Raw genomic sequence first — 22,947 nt, 5'->3', positions numbered from 1 at the left:
TTTCCGGCTGTGCACTGCAGCTGGCCTCGTTGGCGTAGTTGGTAGCGCGTCAGTCTCTTTATCTGAAGGTCCTGAGTTTGATCCTCACACGGGGCATGGCTGCTTGCTCTTTTCAAACACTTGCGGCAACTGTTCGCTCATAACCACGTCTGGAATGCGTGACCTTTACACGGGGGAGAAGCAATGCCGCATCCCTTTTCTAAAGAACATTCATATTCAGAAATAAGTCAAGAAATTTGCCATTACTTTTGCTGTCAGCCTGCCCATGTTGCCAAAGAAAGATTCACTCGGCGTCAACATGACAGAACAGCGATCACTTGAAAACACTGTTCCACACTCCGTAAGCAAGAACTTCAGTGTTTGCAGTCACCCGATATGCCGATAGTCAAAGGAGCACAAAACACGAAGCGTCAAAAGACAAGATGAGTTGATGGAAAGACCGTTGAATTGATGAGCACAAAAGTTCAGCTCGTACAATAGGCAACGAAGGTCCCGGCGTCATCATCGCACTTGAAAGGACTGCCTTGCAGACTAAGGGCAGTGGGAGGTTGCTGTTTTGAGATGGAGGCATTGGGATGGTGGGCCGAGATCTATTCTTCTTAAGGAATTCTTCATCGTGAAAGATCGGTCCACAGATCATCCAAAGAACTTACAAATTTTTGGGACTCAGGGAATCACGTCTTGAAAATACGGCTTGGACGCGTAACGGCATTCTATCCAACTATCCAACTGCAGGACTTGAGGGTTTTTTGTGCTTTGTTCTGTTTTCGTTGACATCGCATTCGTAAGAGCGTCAAAAAAAGGCAATTCCAGCATCTAACACGAATAAAAGGGCTATTGAAACTGCAGGGCTGCGCAGCTTCTAAAATCCTTGCACACAATTCTCCGTTATTGTTACTTCCTTCTTTCTGTCTAACAAAGTTCCCTTTTCCTGACCGGACGGGGAGACTATCATTCCAACTTGAAGCCAGCCTTAAGTTCTCCGAGGCGCATTTGTCTGCTAGCATGCATTTTGTGAAATTTTTTTTTGTTGTTGTTAAACCAAAAGCGACTTTGAAAAAGGTTTCCACCGCCGCCCGGCACTCTATGTTAGACTGTATCAAGAAAGCAGCATGCGCTGCAGCCGTGGCCGAGTGGTTAGGGCGATGGATTAAAAAGCCGTCGGGGTCTCCCCGCGAAGCTTCGAGTCCTGCCCCCTACGGTGTTGTCGTGTGTCTGCGCAACAAAGGAAAAGCACCCATTTCGCTCTTCCCGCGACTTTTAAAACACGAATGATCTGGATTTCTACATGAATGGCTCTTAAAATGTGATCTGATCTTCATCTGACGCATAATAATAAATAAAGACAGTCTTGTTTAACAAACAACACACAACATTTTACATTGTCAATTCAGTTCAAATCAATGTATTTCTATATAGCGCCTTTCACAACAAGGTTGTCCCAAGGCACTTAACAATGCAAGTTGTTAAGAGCCTTGTGTCTAATATGCCGCCTAGGTTACGTGCTGTCTCTTTGAGGCAAATGTTTAAATCCTCTGAGTTAAGTGCTGAAGTTATAGTAGTCCTATCAGTATTGTTGCCTCCGATCAACAGATCCTCAGTTTTCTCAGAGTTGAGTAACAAAAAGTTTTCACACATCCAAGTCTTTCCTTCATTAATGCATTTAACTAAAGTGATAATAGAAGAGTTGTCATTTGGTGTAAACAAAATGTTTATTTGAGTGTCATCAGCATATGAATGAAAGTTCATATTATTTTTTCGTATTATCCTACCTAGCAGCAGCATGTAGAGAGAGAGAGCAATATTGGTCCCGGCACTGATCCGTCTGGTACCCCAAATTGAACTGGTGACGTTGATGAAGCAGTACAATTATTAGATATTTGAACATAATGAAAACGATGAGTAAAATGTGAAGTAAACCACTGAAGGACGGTTCCAGATAAGCCAACCTCAAACTCAAGCCTGTGTAACAAAACAGAGAGGTCAACCGTGTCAAAGGCAGCTCTAAGATCTAGAAGCACAAGCACTGTTGCATTCCCCGCATCAGTAGCTAAGAGAATATCATTTACGACTCTCGTTAATGCAGTTTCAGAAACCAGACTGAAATTTCTCAATTATATTATTTGAATCCAGATACGATTGACGTTGGGCAACAACTATTCTCTCAAGACTTTTAGATTGAAATGGGACCTTTGAGACAGGCCTGTAGTTGTTAAGAACTTGTGGATCCAAATTTGACTTCTTAAGGAGCGGTCTAACAACCGCTACCTTAAATTGATCAGGTACAACGCCTGACGCAAGCGATGCATTCATCATACTAATTATAGGTCCTGCCAGTCCTTCGAGGGAATCTTTGACTAGCTGAGTGGGGATGGGATCTAGCGAACAGGTGGTTGACTTTGTCTTACGTCTGTGTTCATGAGTCCACCATAAGAAGAAATCTGAACAGGAGTGGTGATCATCCGAGGTCACCACGGAGGAAACCACTGCTCTCCCCAACAAAAAAACCACCACTGCCCCTCTCAAGTTTGCTAAAGACCACATGGATGTTCCACAGCAACTCCTGGAACAATGTTCTGTGGACAGACGTGACAAAAGTTGAACTTGTTGGTAAATGTGCACAGCGTTATGTTTGGAGATAACAAAACACTGCATACCAACTCCAAAACCTCATCCCACCTGGGAAGCATGGCGGAGGCTGTACGGCTTGCAATCATCGAGGGACCGATGAATTCCAAGATGTATCAGGAAATTCTACAGCAGAATGTCAGGGTGTCTGCCTGTGATCTAAAACTCGAAAGACGCTGGGTCATGCAACATGACAAAAACAAAGGAGTACATCAACAACAGAGTGGCTGAAACAGAAGAAATTCCGTATTTTGGGATGGCCAAGTAAGAGTCCTGACCCCAATCCCATTGAAGTGCTGTGGCATGATCTGAAGCAGGCCGTTCAGCGCAAGACATCCCAAAAATATACATGAACTGAAACAGTTTTGCATAGAGGAATAGGCCAAAATGCCTCCTGACCGCTGCTCAGGTCTGACCAGCCGCTACAGAAAGTGGGGGTTGAGGTTTTTGTCAATAAAGGAGGTTCCACTAGCTCCTTAATATAAGGGTTCACGTACTTTTTCCATCAATGACCTTGATTGTTTAAAACATTTGTTAAAACAGCAATGTCAAATGTTGGGCGTGTGTTGTTTGTTAAATCAGACTCTCTTTATTGATTATTATGACTTAGATAAAGATGAGATCACATGTTAGGAGCCATTCATGCAGAAATCCGGCATTCTATCCAACTGCAGGACTTGAGGGTTTTTTTGTGCTTTGTTCTGTTTTCGTTGACATCGCATTCGTAAGAGCGTCAAAAAAAGGCAATTCCAGCATCTAACACGAATAAAAGGGCTATTGAAACTGCAGGGCTGCGCAGCTTCTAAAATCCTTGCACACAATTCTCCGTTATTGTTACTTCCTTCTTTCTGTCTAACAAAGTTCCCTTTTCCTAACCGGACGGGGAGACTTTATCATTCCAACTTGAAGCCAGCCTTAAGTCCTCTGAGGCGCATTTGTCTGCTAGCATGCTTTTGTGAAAGTTCAAATTTGGACAAACACAATCTGTGGCGTTTAGCGTGACATAGTCTTGCAGGCATCGTGCTGTCTCACTGCAATACTATACCGCTGGAGGAAACAGTCCATCTGGCCATGAAACTCATTTGAACGTCTAGCTACAGCAACTAACAATATCATGATTTATTCAGGATGTGTGGAATCAGCACGTCCCGGAGACAGCTTCCGAAATCGTGAGCATTCTCTGGTGGTGTCCTGCTGGGATCCTGTGGGCGTGTGTTGGTGGTATAGTGGTGAGCATGCAAAAGCCACTGCATTGGCCAGGAATCGAACCCGAGCCTCTTACTTAGCAGGCAAGAATTCTTCCACTGAACCACCAATGCTCAATACCCGTACCTTCAAAAAAGACGCTTTTTCGGTGCTCTGTTCAAAAAGCGTCGACATCTGTTTCCAGCTGCAAAATGCCATCCGCGGACGCTGAAGAATTTATTTATTTAGACACCGCTCAGAATCCCCTGTAAGATTCTCCCTCAGTTCCTTTGAGCAGTGTTTTACCTCTTTCAAAAGGCTTCACTTTCCTAGTCACATTCCAAGGCTCATCGAACCCGGGCTGTTTCCTCCAGCGGTATAGTATTGCAGTGAGACAGCACGATGCCTGCAAGACTATGTCACGCTAAACGCCACAGATTGTGTTTGTCCGTTCGTGTCAGTCGTCCTGCAACCACGGGAAGTGGGACACAAACATGCTGCAATGCTTTCAGGACGTTAGGATTTGTTTATGCAACATCCGAGAAGAGTACTTGTGGCTTGAATGTGAACTGTACGTGCCCGCCCCCTTTCCTCTGTAGTGCATGAGTTCCTCCCGGCATGCCCTTCGTCATTGTTCTGTCATCTTGTATTTAAAGGGTTGTATTCCTGCAGCTGAAAATAAGCAACGGTTTTCTCACAACGCCCTTTGTTTCCGACGGAGCCCTTGTCTGTCATGAAATTCTTCAAAACCTCAAACTAGAAGAAGAAGACGACAAATATGAAGCGTTACAGCAACGACATGCCATGAGACGATTGATAACGTTTCCGTAGGATCCCCGCGGTTGCCTGGCAACCGTCAGCTTTGCGCAGTGGCAGTATCGTAGCCTGTGAGGTTTAGCCGAGGCGTGATTATTACTAGTTGAAAACTTTTCCCAATACCCCCCTTCCGCCGGTTTGCAATACAATCGGCGAAAGCAATTTTTGATAGTCTCGTCAGAGACTGAGCAAGGTGTTTAAAGACAGATTTTGTCATGGTGACATCATGATAGAAAGAAACGAGCTTGTTACGTTTCAACAGAAACGCTCTTTAGCTCTTTCAGCGTTATGCAGAGAACAGCGTCTGTCGAGATCACTTTTGAGTCAGCGCGAAACGCCGTGTGCTGTCAGTTTGATTTCATATTGCTTGTAGCGGCGCCCGGCTTTTGTCTGTCAAACGTTAGGTTGCGCTTCTTCATGCTGCATCGTCGGCATGAGTGGAGCTTTATAAACGTCTGTACTTACTGCGCCCCATAAGAAATCGTTTGTCCCCGTTCAAAAGAGATTGTGCGATGTCCTGCAGCAAACCTTTGACAGTTTGAAAAGAGGAATTTATTCTGCTTCCTGTGCGTGCAGTAGTTACAAAGTTGAACGCCTTTACACGATCTGCTGCAGTTTTCAGTGGGCGGGCTTTGTCAAATGGCTTGGAAAAACGCACTGTTTCGGCTCGGGAAACATCATGAGCAGTGTCCTGCATGTTTTCTGTGTATAGCTGTCTTTTAACGCATACAGAATTCATTCGAAATCATTGATTTCTCCTATTAACAAGGGTCCCTTTTTGAACCTGCCAGAAGCATTCTTTCAATGTAACAGATTTACTCCGGGGAAAGGCAGCATGACATTGAGAGTAGCTCAAGCTTTCAGCACCCGTATCGGACTGTGTGTATGCAGACACCGCTCAGAATCCCCTGTAAGATTCTCCTTCAATTCCGTTTTGCTCTTTCAAAAGGCTTTGCTTTGCTAGTCACAATCCAAGGCTCATGACAGCATTTGGAACCAATCGCCACTGCGTTGGCCGGGAATCGAACCCGGGTCAACTGCTTGGAAGGCAGCTATGCTCACCACTATACCACCAACGCACGCCCACAGGCGCCCTGCAGGACACCACCAGAGAATGCTCACGATTTCGGAAGCTGTCTCCGGGACGTGCTGATTCCACACATCCTGAATAAATCATGATATTGTTAGTTGCTGTAGCCAGACGTTCAAATGAGTTTCATGGCCAGATGGACTGTTTCCTCCAGCGGTATAGTATTGCAGTGAGACAGCACGATGCCTGCAAGACTATGTCACGCTAAACGCCACAGATTGTGTTTGTCCGTTCGTGTCAGTCGTCCTGCAGCCACGGGAAGTGGGACACAAACATGCTGCAATGCTTTCAAGACGTTAGGATATGTTTGTGTAACATCCGAGAAGAGTACTTGTGGCTTGAATGTGAACTGTACGTGCCCGCCCCCTTTCCTCTGTAGTGCATGAGTTCCTCCCGGCACGCCCTTCGTCATTGTTCTGTCATCTTGTATTTAAAGGCTTGTATTTCTGCTGCTGAAAATAAGCAACGGTTTTCTCACAACGCCCTTTGTTCCCAACGGAGCCCTTGTCTGTCATGAAATTCTTCAAAACCTCAAGCTAGAAGAAGAAGAAGACGACAAATATGAAGCGTTACCGCAACGACATGCCATGAGACGATCGATAACGATTTCCATAGGATCCCCGCGGTTGCCTGGCAACCGTCAGCTTTGCGCAGTGGCAGTATCGTAGCCTGTGAGGTTTAGCCGAGGCGCGATTATTGCTAGTTGAAAACTTTTCCCAATACCCCGCTTCCGCCGGTTTGCAATACAATCGGCGAAAGCAATTTTTGACTGTCTCGTCAGAGACTGAGCAAGGTGTTTAAAGACAGATTTGGTCATGGTGACATCATGGTAGAAAGAAACGAGCTTGTTACGTCTCAACAGAAACGCTCTTTAGCTCTTTCAGCGTTATGCAGAGAACAGCGTCTGTCGAGATCACTTTTGAGTCAGCGCGAAACGCCGTGTGCTGTCAGTTTGATTTCATATTGCTCGTAGCGGCGCCCGGCTTTTGTCTGTCAAACGTTAGGTTGCGCTTCTTCATGCTGCATCGTCGGCATGAGTGGAGCTTTTTAAACGTCTGTACTTACTGCGCCCCATAAGAAATGGTTTGTCCCCGTTCAAAAGAGATTGTGCGATGTCCTGCAGCGTTCGCAAAGCAAACCTTTGACAGTTTGAAAAGAGGAATTTATTCTGCTTCCTGTGCGTGCAGTAGTTACAAAGTTGAACGTCTTTACACGATGTGCTGCAGTTTTCAGTGGGCGGGCTTTGTCAGATGGCTTGGAAAAACGCATTGAGACATCATGAGCAGTGTCCTGCATGTTTTCTGTGTATAGCTGTCTTTTAACGCATACAGAATTCATTCGAAATCATTGATTTCTCCAATTAACAAGGGTCCCTTTTTGAACCTGCCAGAAGCATTCTTTCAATGTAACAGATTTACTCCGGGGAAAGGCAGCATGACATTGAGAGTAGCTCAAGCTTTCAGCACCCGTATCGGACTGCGTGTATGCAGACACCGCTCAGAATCCCCTGTAAGATTCTCCTTCAATTCCGTTTTGCTCTTTCAAAAGGCTTCGCTTTGCTAGTCACAATCCAAGGCTCATGACAGCATTTGGAACCAATCGCCACTGCGTTGGCCGGGAATCGAACCCGGGTCAACTGCTTGGAAGGCAGCTATGCTCACCACTATACCACCAACGCACGCCCACAGGCTCCCTGCAGGACACCACCAGAGAATGCTCACGATTTCGGAAGCTGTCTCCGGGACGTGCTGATTCCACACATCCTGAATAAATCATGATATTGTTAGTTGCTGTAGCTAGACGTTCAAATGAGTTTCATGGCCAGATGGACTGTTTCCTCCAGCGGTATAGTATTGCAGTGAGACAGCACGATGCCTGCAAGACTATGTCACGCTAAACGCTACAGATTGTGTTTGTGTTGGACAGTTGGACCCTACAGCTGGACCCTCGTCGACAACCTGAATAGCTTATTCAGAAGCAGTGCTGGACCGGGAACGAACCAGCTTCTTCCCAGGCACAAGAGTGACTTGTGAGGACTCGCGGTCACACTCTGTGCATAGAGACTTTCTACCAGCCAGCCGGACTGCTGGTAGATCCCCTCGGAGCAACGACTGCCCTGCGCGCCGCAGTCAGATTCCTCCGTCCGTCCTACTCCGAGCTGCACCTTGACTGGTTGGCCGGTAGCCAGAGGATGCCGGGACAACGCCCATTGGACAACCGCTGGAACAGAGGCTGCAACAGAGCCTGTCAGCTGGTTTGGTGTTCGTGCCGGGAAATTCCAAATCCATACACAGTGGATAAGTAAACCCCATGTTCTACATTGCGTCTCGAGAATTCAATTGTACCTCAACACAAGTTGTTATCAATTTAATTCATGAGTAATGTATTTACTTCCGAGTTTAGAGTAACAGTGGGTAATAACACTGATTAGCGATTTGGTAACCGAACGATATATATTGACATATATTCTCTGTTGTGTATCTCTTTGTGTTTGCATCTCTTCGGGATTATATACCTTGTATATTGATAACCCTCACAGTAAGGTCTGCCACTCGTATCCAGGCAGACTAGTATATGTTTGGTGCACAATTTATATTAATAAATGTATCTAGTGTATTGAACCCCTGTGTGTGCGTTGTTAGTTGTTCTGACGATTGATTTTCTAAAAGCCCCAACGAACAACCTCGTGATTACTGCTACAATTAATAATTGTCTCAGTAAACCCATCAAACCATTACATTTAATGGCGTCCCTGGGTGGGCGAGTTAAGAATGAAATGAGAATCAGTCGCACAGAATAACTGATGTTGCTGTGAGTTCAAGTTCAGCACAGCACCGCGGCTTCTATACGCGAATACCGGGTGTGCTGATAACTGCGTAAAGAAATCCCCCTGTTTTCTAGCGTTTAGTGTAACGTGTGCTGATTGGAAATCCATCTGCTCGGGTGTCTAGATTCCATACTGTATTTTGGAAAAAGAAAAAAAAAAGTAATCCTCTTAAAGTTTCTCTGACGTAATGACAATGGCTGCTAAAATGTCTGAAGTGGAGTCGCTTATAAGTACTATTTCTAGCGACGACAATCCTGGTTACTGGAGTGGTATCGAAAAGTTGAACTTTGATGATATTGAGAAGCTGCAAGTAGATTTAGTAGCTAAGGTAGCGAACCAGCTTAACACAGGAGGGTCTGTGAAAGCAGTTCTGGTCCTATCGAGTTTCACCTTAAATCTAGCTAAACAGCTGGAACTGTCTTTGTCCGAGCTGACAAAGTTTCAAAAGCTTCAGGGAACGCTAGAAAGATATAAGGCGGAGCGAGTTGAGTTGTTGGATATAATCAGAGAAAAGAGAGTGAAAAATGAGGAAAGTGAAGACTGACTCAGGGAAGCTTTAGGTAAATTAGATGACTTGTCTGCTAGAGAAACTGCGGCTGAGGTAGCTAGGAGAGACCTGGAAGCGAGCTTGAAAGAAAAAGAAAAAGAAATTGAGAATTTAAATGAGCTCAGCCAGGAAAGGCAAAAGGAGTCAGATGCTGCCGTACTGGAAGCAAAATAGACTAGATCCCACTTGCATGCCAGCCCACCTAGCAGCCCGGAGCGCTCACCCAGCGCGCCGGGAGGAGGTTTCTCCCGGCCAGGGTCTGTGGTCGGATCGGCATAGGGGAGATCGCCGAGTCCTGCGCGAAACGCAAGGGCGAGTCAGTTCAGGCATAGACCCCCTGCTCCTGATCACGGCCGTCTCCCTGCCCGCGGAGAAACCGTAAAAATTAACCTCCACTCCCTGAGGCAGTTAGCCAAAGATGTAGAAAGGTTTAACCCGTCAGTGTCAGGGAATAATGTGGAGACCTACATCGATGAGCTGAGATATACTTTGCAGTTTATGCCCGAAGCGTCCGAACAGGAAAAGGCTATGTTAGTAAGGAAAACTACCAGCCGAGCGGTCCACGAGTGGATGTCTAGACAAGGACCGGAGGTCTGTAATAGCTTTGAGGAGCTGTGTCAGGCAATGATCGGAGAATTTTCGGCTTTTATCGATCCCATAGCTGCCGTGGCTGCTGTGCACCATATTAAGCACGAAAAAGCTGAAGCCCCTCGCGACTATTATCAGAGGCTTAGGCGCACTTATTTTGCAGGGCGGAATGAAGAGGGTTGCGAAGAGAACGTGAATTTCAAAGGTTTATTCATTGCTAATCTGCATCCCTCAGTCAGGAAAATGATTGTGATGCACACTGATGCAAAAGCGATGAAAATGTCTGACATTAGAAGGTTGGCTCAAAAAGCCTGGGGAGCTGAAGTCTCTGCTTCCTCAGAGCGAAAACCTGCTAAAACGGCCGTGTTCGCCACTAAAGCCAGCAGGGTTGACGACTCGCCTCAGCTCGAGGCAGCTGAGGTTCCTGAGCTCGCTAAGCCCTGGCGCAAAATAGGCAGGCAGGACCGCACTAAGTGTCAGAGCCGCCGTGAGCGCTACGGGGAAGGCAAGGGCTCAGGCAGAGCCTATCATAAGACTGGACGAAGGGAGTCAACTGCAGCCCGCCTGGCCAGGCTTGAACAAGCCCTGCCTGAGAGATCAGGACAGGGTAAACCTTCCGCACAGAATGCCGGAAGTGTGAATGAGCTTAGGGGGACCACGCCCCTTCTCACTGGAGGAGGCGGGGATCCGTCCCAAGCCCCTCCCTCAGTCTATCTGATTGGGTGGGAGGGTTCCTGCCTGGAAGAAGGCTGTGACTCTGAGTTGGGCGCTGACCCCGCCCCTGAAGTCAAAGAAAAGGCAGGCTTCCAACAATTCTTAGGGAATCTCAGCCAGAAAGGCAAAGCAAGGCGTATTTATATCAAGGTTTCTCTTGAAAACGTCTTAGATAGAGAAGCACTGATTGACACTGGGGCTGAAATTAGTTTGATGTCAGCCGATCTACTCAGCGAGCTCAAACGAGTAGCGAAAGGAAAAGGCATCAGACTTAAGGTAGAACCGTGTAAGATAGATATTTCCAGCTATACCCAGGATCATGCCAAGATCACACACCGAGTGTGGGTGGCACTTAGGTTCGGGCCAATGAACGTGGTGCATCCTGTTTACATCTCTAGGTTTAAAACAGAGCCACTACTCATTGGCCAAGACCTGCTTGACAGGCTGGAGCCTCTGGTGGACTGCCAGCGTGGAAAATTGTGGGCTCAGGTCAAAAACCCTAAGCCTGTTGCACAGCAAAAAGGGGGATTCAGTGGTTATGCTGTGATCACACAGTGCCCACTGAACACTATAGCTGAGTTGGAGGTTCCTCCTGGTTCCTCTGGACGAGAATAAATGTCTCTTCTTGCTTTCCAAAACTACAGGGAAGTCCTGCCCAGGCCAGCACTCCCACGGTCTCCCAACTACAGGAGCAGTGCTCCAAGCAGCTGCTTGACCCGCCAGGTAAAGCACACCCCCTTTTCATCCCTGAAGAAGAGTGGATCTCCCTGTCCGGTAATGAATGGGAGTCCTTTCTGTGCACTCTGGTACCTCAGGGGGTCCAGGACTACCACCCCATGGTGGTGGGAGGGGGTCCAGGTGGCAGAAGTGCAGGTTGATGATGTAATTCTTAGCCTCAGCTCTGAGAAGTCCATAATCAGTGAAGGTCTGTTCGAGGACCTGTCGCGAAGCTGTCAGGTGACCCTGGTGACGCAGTCACAGGTTCTGTGGTGGGCACCCCCATCTCATAGGTCCATTTGGAGCAAAGGAAGCTGTGTAGCTTCCATCTCCATCGGAAAAAGGAAGTTTGCTCACTACTTCCTATTGGAAGTACCTATTGGTTCGACTGGGCGCCCAGCTGGACACAGTAAACAGTGTGCTGTGGACACGGGTGGACCCAGATGCCCACTCTCTAAGCGGTGACCCCGAGAACATTCGGTCAGGTCAGACGATTCCTCAGGCCTGCCAGGTAGTAAACGAATCGGACCTGATCGTTCCTGTGTCAACAGCAGGGTTTCCAGTACGCCTTGTCCTAAAGAAGGGACAGAGAATGGACGCTGAGATGGTTTTCTTCCAACCATCAGCTCAGTTTATCAGACTGAACCTAGCAGTCTGTTGTACCCCCAGACTGGAACGGAATGGCCGAGCCACCTGCCTGTTGGTGCAGAACATAGCAAAACAAGATGTCAAAATCCCTGCTCGCACTGACATGGGACTGGTAATTGACAATGGTTTCTATGATTTCGAACTGGCCATCCCAGTACTGGGGCAGCTCCCTGGTCCCTTGGCCAGGGAGGGGGGAACCGAGCAGGTGTACTACACCTACCCCCGGCGGATGATTGCAATTATGCCAATAGAGGGATTCTGCAACCAGGAGGTGTGCAGGGTGGACCTTAGCGATAAGGATGAGATGGTTGTGTACACAGTACACGCAGGTGTTCCGATGGACCACTCAGCCGAGAGTACGACCCGGGATACCGCCATGCCGTCAAAAGCGGGGTTCCTAGAGCAGGTACAGGAACAGGTTGGCAAGGCAGATGCCCTGGAAACGGAAAGCCAGCGTCAGCAGCTGCGTCAGAATTTCCAGGATTTCCGGGAAGTGTTTGCACGGGACGCCTATGACTGCGGGGTGACGGATTTGAACACAGTGCGCATTCCAACGGCCCCTGGCGCCCGCCCAACCTATGTCAGGCAGTATCGCATTCCCTCACGGCATACGAGTCCATAAAGCAGACGTTGGATGCTCTACTAGAGCGTCAGATCATAAGGGAGTGTAACTCCACTTATAACTCCCCACTGTGGCCGGTGCTGAAACCCAATGGTAAATGGCGTCTGACCATTGACTACTGGCAGCTGAATAAACAGGTTCCTTTGTCACGATGGCCAATGATCTACCTAGATCAGGAGTTAGCCAAGGTGACAACAGCGAAATATTTCACCACAGTGGATGTGGCCAATGGGTTCTGGACCCTTAAGGTAGAACCAACAGACCAGTACAAACTGGCCTTTTCCTTTGGAAACAGGCAGTTCACCTGGAATCGATGCCCCTTTGGGTATTCCAACTCCCCAGTGGAGTTCAACATATTTCTGCACAAAGCCATGAGTGATGCAGCCGCCAGGGGCAACCTGGTCTATGTGGACAATATTCTGATGAGGAGTCAGACCTGGGAAGAACACATGGCCGAGATCAGGCATGTGTTGACCCAGCTCTCCTGTGCAGGGGCCAAATTGTCCCTGGCTAAGGGACAGTGGTGTAGGACCCAAGTGGAGTACGTGGGACTGTTGGTTGGAGCCCAAGGCATACAGCCACAGTCCAGCAGAGTCCAAGCTATCCAGAATATGAAGTCGCCCACTAACCTGTCTGAACTGCGCAGCTTTCTGGGAGTATGTAATTATTCCCAGCAGTTCATTGAGGATTACGCTGAAATAGCAAGGCCCCTCCACAAGCTGTTGCAGAAAGACGTGCCCTTTGAGTGGGGGCCTTCCCCAGAACAGGCTGTGATGGAGCTGAAGCGCAGACTCGGTAGTGCTTTACCTAGCTTGGCCTACCCTGACAAAAATAAGGTCTTCTACCTTGAAGCAGGGTTCTCAGAGCACTGCCTTGGGGCTGCTCTGAGTCAGGAATATAACCAAGAGCGAAGGGTGGTGGCATATGCCAGTCGAGCCCTGAGCCCAGTGGAGCAAAAGTTCTTGGACTGCGAGAAGGCCCTGTTGTCTACGGTCTGGTCGGTAGAACACTTCCGTAGTTATGTTGGGGGACAAAAGATCATCATCGAAACCTGCCACCAACCTGTGACATTCCTGCATAGCCAGAGACTGAAAGCGGGCAGGGTGTCAAATAGCAGGATTGTGGCATGAATGATGGCCCTACAAGGCTATGAGATAGAGGTACGTTATGCACAGAGCAAGAAAATGTACCTGGGACAGGGCCTGGCTTTGGGCCAAGTGTGTCACGGCTGTGACACTGACATGGAAGCTCCAGAAACAATTCCCGCTGCTGAGCTACCGAACAATCATCGGTACTACGATGAGAACGTGGGCCAGGGCTTACCCATGGCCTATGTTGACGGTTGCTCTTTTCGCCACGAACAGCAGGTGCTAGCAGGGGTAGGAGTAGTCTGGCAAGACAATACTCCCTGTGGGCCGACCCGCTATAAGCTAGGACCAAAGACTAGTCAGTATGCGGAAGTAGCTGGGGTGCTGATCACCCTCCAGCAGGCCCTGACACATGGCCTTAAACAGTTTGTCATCTGTAGTGACTCGAACTACGCCCGACATAGCTTCGTGTCTCACGTTCCGTATTGGAAGGGTAACGGCATGAAAAATGCCCGGGGCAAGGAAGTAAAGAACAAAGAGTTGTTCCTGGCCAGTGACAAGCTCACGACCGAGGCTGGAATGATGGTTTACTGGAGGAAGGTGAAGGGACACTCCCAGGTGAAGGGACCCGACAAAGACGGGAATGATGAGGCCGACCGGTTGGCCAAATCTGGTGCCTTAGAGGGTGAACCCTGGCAGTTCCAGCAGGAATGGCTACCCCCAGAATTCGTGGCTGAGGTCAAGGCGGTCACCCGAAGCAGGGCTAGACAGGATGTCGGAGCTGACCCTCAATCTGTAGTGCTTGGGTCACAGGGTTTTAACACCGATCTTGCGGAAATGCAGAAACAGGACCCAGCAATTGGGCAAATGTATCAGCATATCGCTGACCCAGTGCGTCAACCTCTTTCGGAGCAGGTGCTGAGCCAGTCTCTGGAGTTGAAGGAGCTGGCAGAGGTGAAAGACAACCTAAAAATTATAAAGGGGTTGTTGGTTTGTGTACCAGTTGCACAAGGTGTCCCAAAGTGGGTAGTTCCCCACTGTCATCGGGGGGTCATGATCCAACATGCTCATGACGAACCCTGTGGGGGTCACCGGGGAATCAAGGCTACATACGACACTATCCAGCAGGTGGCATTCTGGCCTCACATGGGCCAAGACATCGCCGCGTATGTAAAGGGGTGTCTGACGTGTAGCCAGTTCCAACCATCACGGCCCTTGCACCGTGCACCACTCCAGAAAAAGGGCATGACATTCACCTGGTCCAATCTTCAAATGGATTGGGTGGGGCCGCTGGTGAGGTCATCCAGAGGGAACAAATATTTCCTCACTGTTACGTGTGCATTCACAAAATGGATTGAGTGCCTCCCAGCACCCAACGACACGGCAGAGACAACTGCAGTGCTGTTGGTGAACCATGTGTTCAGTCGATGGGGATTCCCCCTGACCGTGGTCTCGGATCGGGGAACCCATTTCACAGCTACAGTAATGGCAACCCTGTGGAATATGCTTGGGGTCAAGACCCAGTTGCATATCTCCTACCACCCTCAATCCTCGGGCCAGGCAGAAAGGGCAAACCGAACGGTGGTTAGTATGCTCAAAAAGTTTGTCTCCAACAGCAGTAGGGCCTGAGACATTAAGCTGCCCCTGGTTCTGATGGCCATCCGAGCTACGCCCCATTGCTCTACGGGGGTCCCACCTTTTGAGATGATGACAAGTCGGAAGATGACTCTTCCCCTACACTGTCTTTATGGGGTGGAGGACCTGAGCACGACGGGGGCTGCTACGGCCCATCAGTATGTGTCAGACCTGCGAGCACATCTGCAGGCAACCTTTGCTTTTGCCCAGAACAATCTGGGAAGGAGTGCAGAGGGTAGGAAAGCATACTATGACTGAAAGGCAGTTAACCAGGAACTCCAAGTAGGAGACAAGGTCCTGTACTTCCAATTTGCCAAACCCACAGGGGTGGCCCGGAAGTACTTACCCAGTTGGACAGGACCCCACGAGATTGTCGATAAGGTATCACCGGTAGCTTATCGAATTCAGATTGAGAAGGGAAGGCAATCTCTGGTCTACAAGTGGGTGCATCGCAACCACCTCCGGTTGTATCGCCCACCTCAAATGGCGCCGGAGAACACAGAATAGGGTTAAACGTCCAAACCCGATCAAAGAGGGGGGTGCCCCTTTGTAGCTGCAGGCAGTTAGGTACTGTACTGTAGGTCCTGCTAGGAAAATATATTCAAAATTATAGTGGAACTGTACCATGTGCCTCATCTATGTTCCAGAATGGGAATCCTAAAACTGCCACGGCTGGTCCTGACAGTACTGTGGATCGCCTCGACACAGCCCCTTGAAGTTGTGGAACCTGGTCCTCCTACCGGCATAGTCCTGCAGGAAACCATAGTCCTCTCCATGGAAATCTTTATGGTACAATCTTTTTTTTTTCTTATAAAATATACTTTATTCCGAAAAAAAACACATCTCAAAAGGAAACATCTCACACGATAACACTCCACAAAATTAAAACATCGGCGGAACGGCGGTGATTGTCCGTTATCAATCCTTGCAAGGGTGGGCGTATTTGCGCTATTATGAGAGTCCCTCCAAACCCTACCGCTTGCTGTAAACCATTAATCCCTGTACAGGGTCCATAGGCCTTTCCAGCGCTCCTTTGCCGTGGGGAAACCCCATTTAGCAACGTCGCGCTTCATCCTCCTCCTGAGGTCCGCCAGGATCCTCTCTTCCAGCTCCCTCGCTCCCCACTTGTTGTTGTGCCGGATGAGATTGTTCCTCGCGTCCCACAGGCCTTTCTTTGTGAGGGACAGCAGCAGCCACATCAGGAACTGCGTCCCCCTGTCCAGTCCGGTAGGTGCCAGCCCCAGCAGAATGTACTGGTAGCTGAGCACCGCATTCGTTTCCAGGAGTTGCATTATGTTGTCCATTCTGCCCCACGCCGCCTTGGCGAAGGGGCAGCTCCTTCACTTTATTAAGATACTGAAGAAAGATGTGGAGACGGGGGTTTGAATTTAATCCTTTCTGTAGGGGGTTTAGACTTTCAAGTCACAAGCTGGGGTTTATGGCAGGAAAGGGGGGTTAACTGATAAGGATTGCAGATGCAAGCTAGGAACCCCCCTGGGTGTAATGTTAAACTGACCATTTGTCCAGAACATCGTAAACTGGCCAAATACCATGAACCCCCCTCTTTACCATCAGACCGAGTGACGTCAGAAACGGAGAAGAAAACACTATATAACCCAAAAGTTTGTAACAGTACGGGGAACAATACTTCGGTTTTGTTGTTTCTTGCGGGAAACAAGACTTCGGCTTTATTGTTCCTTGCATGCAATAAACTCATCTGTTTTACTTCATCTCGGGATCAAGAACCTTATTTCTTCTGTTACAACAAATTTGGCGTAGTCTGGATGCTCCAGAAGGAGCAGAACTTCCCATCGGCAGGAGAGATGGTCAGCGCGCACATAACTAAGAGGTAAGGACTCCTCTTTTATTTAAAAGTCCTGACTCTCTCTGACCGATTGGGAAATCTCTGCTCCCTGCGAGAATCGCCCGAGATGACGGAGTAAACGTGAGTTTCTGAATTCCTCTGGCCCGGGGAAGACACCGGTGTATGTAATGGGTTGTTTGCTGTAAGCCCAGAATTTGGTCTGGCAGGGGTTCCGCGGTATTGTGTACAGGCGTTCGAAGCTGGTATATGCCTTAATTGCGCGTGGAGTTTTTGAACGGGTTTTGGACCCTTACCGTGAAGTTCAGGACTGGTGTGGGCCTTAATTGCGCCCGGAGTTCTGAAGGTCAGAACTGGTTTGGGCCTTAATTGCGCCCGGAGTTCTGAGGCTCAGGATCGGTGTGGGCCTTAATTGCGCCCGGAGTTCTGTGGCTCGGGATCGGTGTGGGCCTTAATTGCGCCCGGGGTTCTGGAGTGGTGCATTAAATGCACGTATAATCCAGGATTGGTGTGGGCCTTAATTGCGCCCGGGGTCCTGAGATTAGCTACGCCTTGATTGTGCACAGATTGGCATGGCGTGGTTTTTTTGTTTTAAAGGAAACAGGAGTAGAAGAGATATATATATATATGTATGTTTTTGGTGTTTTCCTTGTTTGTGAAATACATATACACACGCACGACACTAACATAAACACACCTCATAATAAAAGAGCAAAGCATTAAGTAGCAGGATTTAAAGGACGTTGAGACCCGAGAATCGCCCTGATTGAGCTCAGTGCGTAAGTCCACCCCGGGGCAAAAGCAGCGATGCTGGCGTTCTGGGGATGGTGAATTACTGATCAAGAAAGGGGGTTTTCGAGGTCTCGTTTCTTACCTGTGAACAGTGCGGTGTAAGCCCTCTCTAAAGTCTCGGAGAGGCATTTAGATCTGGAGGTAACAGACGCCCTTAGCTGAATGAGTGCAGTAATGCACAGGTTTTTCCAAGTGAAAACATCCCCCTACTGAATGAGCTGTTACCTCACACACGACAAAAGTAAATCTTAAAGAAACCAAACATGTGTGCTAATTGGGTGTTTGAGAAAGTGGTGGAAGTATCTGATTACATATCGGAAAAGTGTAAATTGACTGAAAGGGAAGAGAAATATAGGAAGAAGCTGAGTCTGTCAGAAGGAGTTTGGGGCGAAGATGCCTGTAAAAAAGCGTATGAACATTGGAACAAAAACAAAGATTTAGCTGCAGCCCTGGTGATCGGCCGACACCTGAGGTGGCAGATTAGCATGAAGGAGAAATCAGAATGGGATAAAAAAGAGAAGGAGTTCACAGAAAAAATAAAAGCGTTAAATGAGAGGAAAGATAATTTATTCGCGGCAAAAGAGGTACTAGAAAAAAAGCTAAAAGAGGGAGTACAGGAGAATGAGAAACTAAAGAAGGAATTAACTCCTGGTCACGCTGCACTGGTTAATGTGCTACAGCCGGCGACTAAGTTATATCCTGCTCTCCCACAGGGGAACAAACAGGCAGGAAACGAAAATAATTGGGATCAATTCCCACTGTGGCCATATGGAGATGGGGGGTCGGATTGGGATAACACTTGGTATGAGTGTGATAAAGACGGATCAAAGTCTCTCCTGTTAGAGGGAGGGCGCCCGTAGGTCTGTACTCTCACTCGAAGTGGGAAAGGACTTGATGTAGCAGGGGCTGGCGCCGTTGATGACAGCGCCACTCTAGCTCCGTCTCGCACCCCGCCGAGGGGGTCCGTTCTCGCACCTACCTTCCCTGAATCCCCAATACGATCAAATCCAAAACCGGAGGATATTGACCGGTGGGCTAGAGAAGTACCGCACCCAAAATTAGGGATGCAGCGAACCTGGAGTGCGCTTCAGGAATTAAAAGATACTTATGGTATCTCCCCCCTGACTGCCGCTATGATCCTCAGAAGGACAGGGGAAAAGCGTCTCGGAGAACTTAAACAATTGTGTGAGGATAACGGCAGGGGAGGGCGATGGGAATGGGTTTGGCGATGGCTTAAACAAAATTATCCACCAAAGACAGATTGGAAAAAGATATCTGCGCGTCAGCAAAAAGAAAGCGAGGATGTGGCTGACTTCACTGACCGCTTCGTCACACTCTGGCTGGAATGCTCAGGACTAAGTGACGAAGATGATGTGAATAGCGACGCCTCTGCTGTGATTAAACAAATTTATTTGGGCGGTCTTAAGCCTGATATAGCCAAAGCCCTTCAGTTAAAAGAGCCCGAAATAGGGCAAGATACGACTAAACAATTTGAGGAAATAGTTAAAATGGCACGGCAAATCGAGAGAAATATGTATGCTAAGGTGCGGGCAATACAAACAGGGTGGACACCCCCCATACTGAAGGGTGGAGCTGGCCCTGACACCCGACTAAATCCAAAAGGCGAAATTACAACTCGGTGCCATTATTGTAAAAATTTCGGACATTGGCAAAAGAATTGCAAAAAGCGATTAGGCAGTGAGGGCAGGATTGGAAGATACCGAGATCCCCCTTTCAATCCCTCGAATCGAGAGGGGCAAAAAAACCTGTTGTCACAATTACAGGATTTGAGCGAAGCAGACAAACGCGCTATCAGGGAGCTTTTAAACTAGGACTCCCCCTAGTGGCCTCCCTACGCCTATCTCAGGAACTGAGTGAAAAAGAGCTCAAATTACAATGCACGATTAATGGGATTCAAATGTCACTTTTATGGGACACTGGGGCTCAATTATCGTGTTTATCTGAACAGTCAGCCAAACGGTGTGGTGTCATGTTCACAGGGAGGGAGCTGGAGGCCACTGGTGTAGGGGGTAATCGAATAACACTCAGAGAAACTCAAAAACTCAAGATTAGACTAGGAGATGGGGAGGTAACATTTAATGCTGTCATGTGGGTAGGATCTACCCCAGATCTGTTGGGATGGGATGCTCTGAAATACCTACAAGGGGTTACATTAACCATACATGAGGAGAGAGTGGAGGTAAACATCTGGTCCCTCCAAAAAGACGAACTAAAAGGGCATTCAATTTGGACTATGGATAAGGACGAATGCGGGCTTCTGGATATGGAACCCGCCACATTTACTGGGAAATCCCCGCCATACACAAAGCCATATAAAATCAACAAAGAGGCGGAGGAAGGGGTTCGACCAGTAATACAAAAACTATTGACTCAAGGCATTGTACGAAAAACACATAGTACAAGCAACAGTCCAATATGGCCCGTAAAGAAAGCCAGCGGAGCATGGCGATTCACAGTTGATTACTCAAAAGCTAATCAACACATCAACCGTCTCACCCCCTTGGTAGCAGACCCCTCTGCTATTTTTCAACTACTGACCCCTGAGCACCAGGTGTTTTCAGTAATTGACATGGCTAATGGGTTCTGGTCTGTTCCTCTACACCCAGAGTTACAAGATTGGTTCGCTTTTGTTGTAGATGGAGAACAATATACTTGGACCAGGTTACCACAGGGGTTTCATAACAGCCCCACCGTGTATCACATGGCACTTCGGAGGCATCTCCGGGAGCTGCCTCAAGTGTCCTCCGTCGTTATCCAATATGTGGATGATATTTTAATCGCGTCTCCTGACGAGGAAACCCACAAGAAGGACCTCCAAATTATTCTCAACCAACTGGTTAAAAAAGGACACAAGGCTAGTTATAGCAAAGCACAGTTATGCCTAGACACCGTAATTTACTTGGGACAAAAGATTAGTCAGGGAAAAAGGGAATTGACAGAAGATCGGGCCTAGGCAATCCGAACACACCCTAGTCCCAATACGGTGAGAGAGCTCCGATCATTTCTGGGTCTGTGCAATTTCAATAGAAATTGGGTTGATGCTTTTTCTGAAAGGGCCAAACCACTTACAGACCTATTAAAGGGGGGAGGGAGGTCCCTTGATCCTATTGCTTGGAGTCCTGAAGCTGAACATGCTTTTAATGATTTAAAACAAGCTCTGTTACAGGCTCCTGCATTGGGGTTTCCTCAGACAGATCAACCATTCTACCTCTACGTAAGTGAAAAGAATGGATTTTGGACAGCTGTACTAACACAGGAACATGGGGGCAGGTACCGCCCGGTAGGGTATTACTCTGGATCCTTGGACGAGGTAGCCAGGGGCTGGGGTCCATGTCTACGAGCCGTTCAGGCCGTCTGTCTAGCAGTACAGGCAGTCAATAACATAGTACTAGATCAACAACTGATTGTTCGATGCCCACATGCGGTACACACCCTCATGTCCCTGAATCGGGTCAGTCAGGTTAATGCGATACGATGGAGCAAGTGGCAGGTCTTGTTAGAGGCTCCAAATATTACCATTGAACGTGAAGGAGCTCTAAATCCAGCCACATTGTTACCTGACCCATCAGAAGCCTACATGTTAGAACACAGCTGTGATGTTTGGGCAATGGGAGAAGATGAGGGCATCAAAATAGCCGAGCAACCACTAAGGAATGAAGACCTCATCCTCTTCACTGATGGAACTTAATTCACAAATTCTAGTGGGGAGAGGAAAGCGGGTTGGGCTGTGACTACAGAACATGATATCCAATGTGGGGGAAGATTTGAGGTACCCACGTCAGCACAGTGAGCTGAACTGAAAGCTTTGGTGGAAGCCTGTAAATTAGCAAAAGGCAAGACCACCATAATATACACAGACTCACGATACGCATTTGGAGTATGCCATGACTTTGGAAGGTTATGGAGTAATAGGGATTTTTTAACCTCTGCTGGCACTCCGGTAAAGAATGCAGATCTGGTGTCTGAGCTGCTTGAGGCTCTCCAACTCCCAAAGCAGGTAGCTGTAGTCAAATGTAAGGGCCACAGCAGAGAGGACACTCCCGAGGCCAGGGGCAATAAGCTGGCAGACTGGACAGCACATCAAGCTGCCCTGGGGCAATGGGAGGAGTGGGCTATAGAAAAACCTCTTCAGATTATTTCAGTTTGCACAGTGAACATACAGGCACTCCGGACGGAACAGCTCAGCGAGCTCCAGGCCCAGGCCCTAAGGATTGAGAAATGGACCTGGATGGAACGCAATGTGGGGCTGCAGAAGGATGGGACCTGGAGGTGCCAGCGTACAGGCAGACCCGCCTGTCCCAAGCAACTAATGCCCTACCTGGCACAGCAAATACACTCCACAGGGCACCCAGGTGTTAGCCAAATGACTCGACACTTTGCTCAGAGCTGGGTGGGCACAGGCTTCACACCCTTCGCAGCTGATGTGGTACAACGCTGTGGCGAGTGCCAAAAAGCCTCTGGAGCACCGCCGGTTCGGGCTCCTAATCTTCGACGTCCTGCACCCGAGGGGCCCTTTAGACACTGGCAAATAGACTATTGTTCACTGCCACCCTGTAAAGGGAAAACAGGTCTCCTAGTGATGGTGGACCAGTTTTCTAGATGGGTGGAGGCTATCCCTGTCAAACGAGAGACTGCGCAGACAACTGCCAAATATCTCGTGACAGAAGTAATTCCCCGATGGGGACTCCCGTGTCGCATAGACTCAGACCAGGGCACACATTTTACTGGAAAAGTGTGTCAGGTGGTGGCAGACCTACTAGGGATCAAATGGGACCTGCATTGCCCTCATCACCCGCAGTCCTCTGGCATGGTGGAACGGGTGAACCGGACTTTGAAAGCTAAATTGACAAAGTACCACCTGGGAGGGATCCCCTGGGTGGATGCATTGCCCGCCGTACTGTGCAGCATCTGGGCTGGAACAAATCGAATAGTGGGGCTGAGCCCGTTTGAGGTGATCACGGGGCGTCCCATGAGACTGAGTGACTCTCCAGGACATGACAGAGTAGGCTTGAGTATACTAACTGATTCTCTGTTACAGTATTGCAAGTTGCTGACAGAGGCCACCCAAGGAGCCCGCGAGCAGGTCCTGGAGGCGTGGGGACCACCACCTGAAGGAGGGCACGACCTCATCCCAGGAGAGTGGGTGTGGATCAGGAAATTTCCTTCACAGGTTCTCCAGCCCAGGTGGGACGGACCCTACCAGATCC

The 22,947-nt window shown here is 48.5% G+C and overlaps 4 non-coding genes across 4 annotated transcripts; 2 read left to right on the top strand and 2 right to left on the bottom strand.

Annotated features, from left to right (window-relative positions):
• The first annotated feature begins 4,671 nt into the window (after positions 1-4,671).
• On the top strand, positions 4,672-4,813 carry LOC138228274 (U4 spliceosomal RNA). The gene has a single exon (XR_011185360.1). It is a non-coding gene; the product is annotated as a U4 spliceosomal RNA (small nuclear RNA).
• Positions 4,814-5,636: 823 nt separating this feature from the next.
• trnag-ucc (transfer RNA glycine (anticodon UCC)) lies at positions 5,637-5,708 on the bottom strand. The gene has a single exon. It is a non-coding gene; the product is annotated as a tRNA-Gly (tRNA).
• A 653-nt stretch (positions 5,709-6,361) lies between these two features.
• Positions 6,362-6,503, top strand: LOC138228190 (U4 spliceosomal RNA). Its single transcript, XR_011185276.1, has one exon. It is a non-coding gene; the product is annotated as a U4 spliceosomal RNA (small nuclear RNA).
• An 822-nt stretch (positions 6,504-7,325) lies between these two features.
• Positions 7,326-7,397, bottom strand: trnag-ucc (transfer RNA glycine (anticodon UCC)). Its single transcript has one exon. It is a non-coding gene; the product is annotated as a tRNA-Gly (tRNA).
• Positions 7,398-22,947: the final 15,550 nt, after the last annotated feature.

The sequence above is a fragment of the Lepisosteus oculatus genome, unplaced genomic scaffold, assembly GCF_040954835.1.
Source record: "Lepisosteus oculatus isolate fLepOcu1 unplaced genomic scaffold, fLepOcu1.hap2 HAP2_SCAFFOLD_40, whole genome shotgun sequence".
NCBI classification, from domain to species: domain Eukaryota; kingdom Metazoa; phylum Chordata; class Actinopteri; order Semionotiformes; family Lepisosteidae; genus Lepisosteus; species Lepisosteus oculatus.
Note: the sequence above shows the minus strand (reverse complement) of the source record. Positions and strands in the feature narration are given on the sequence as shown.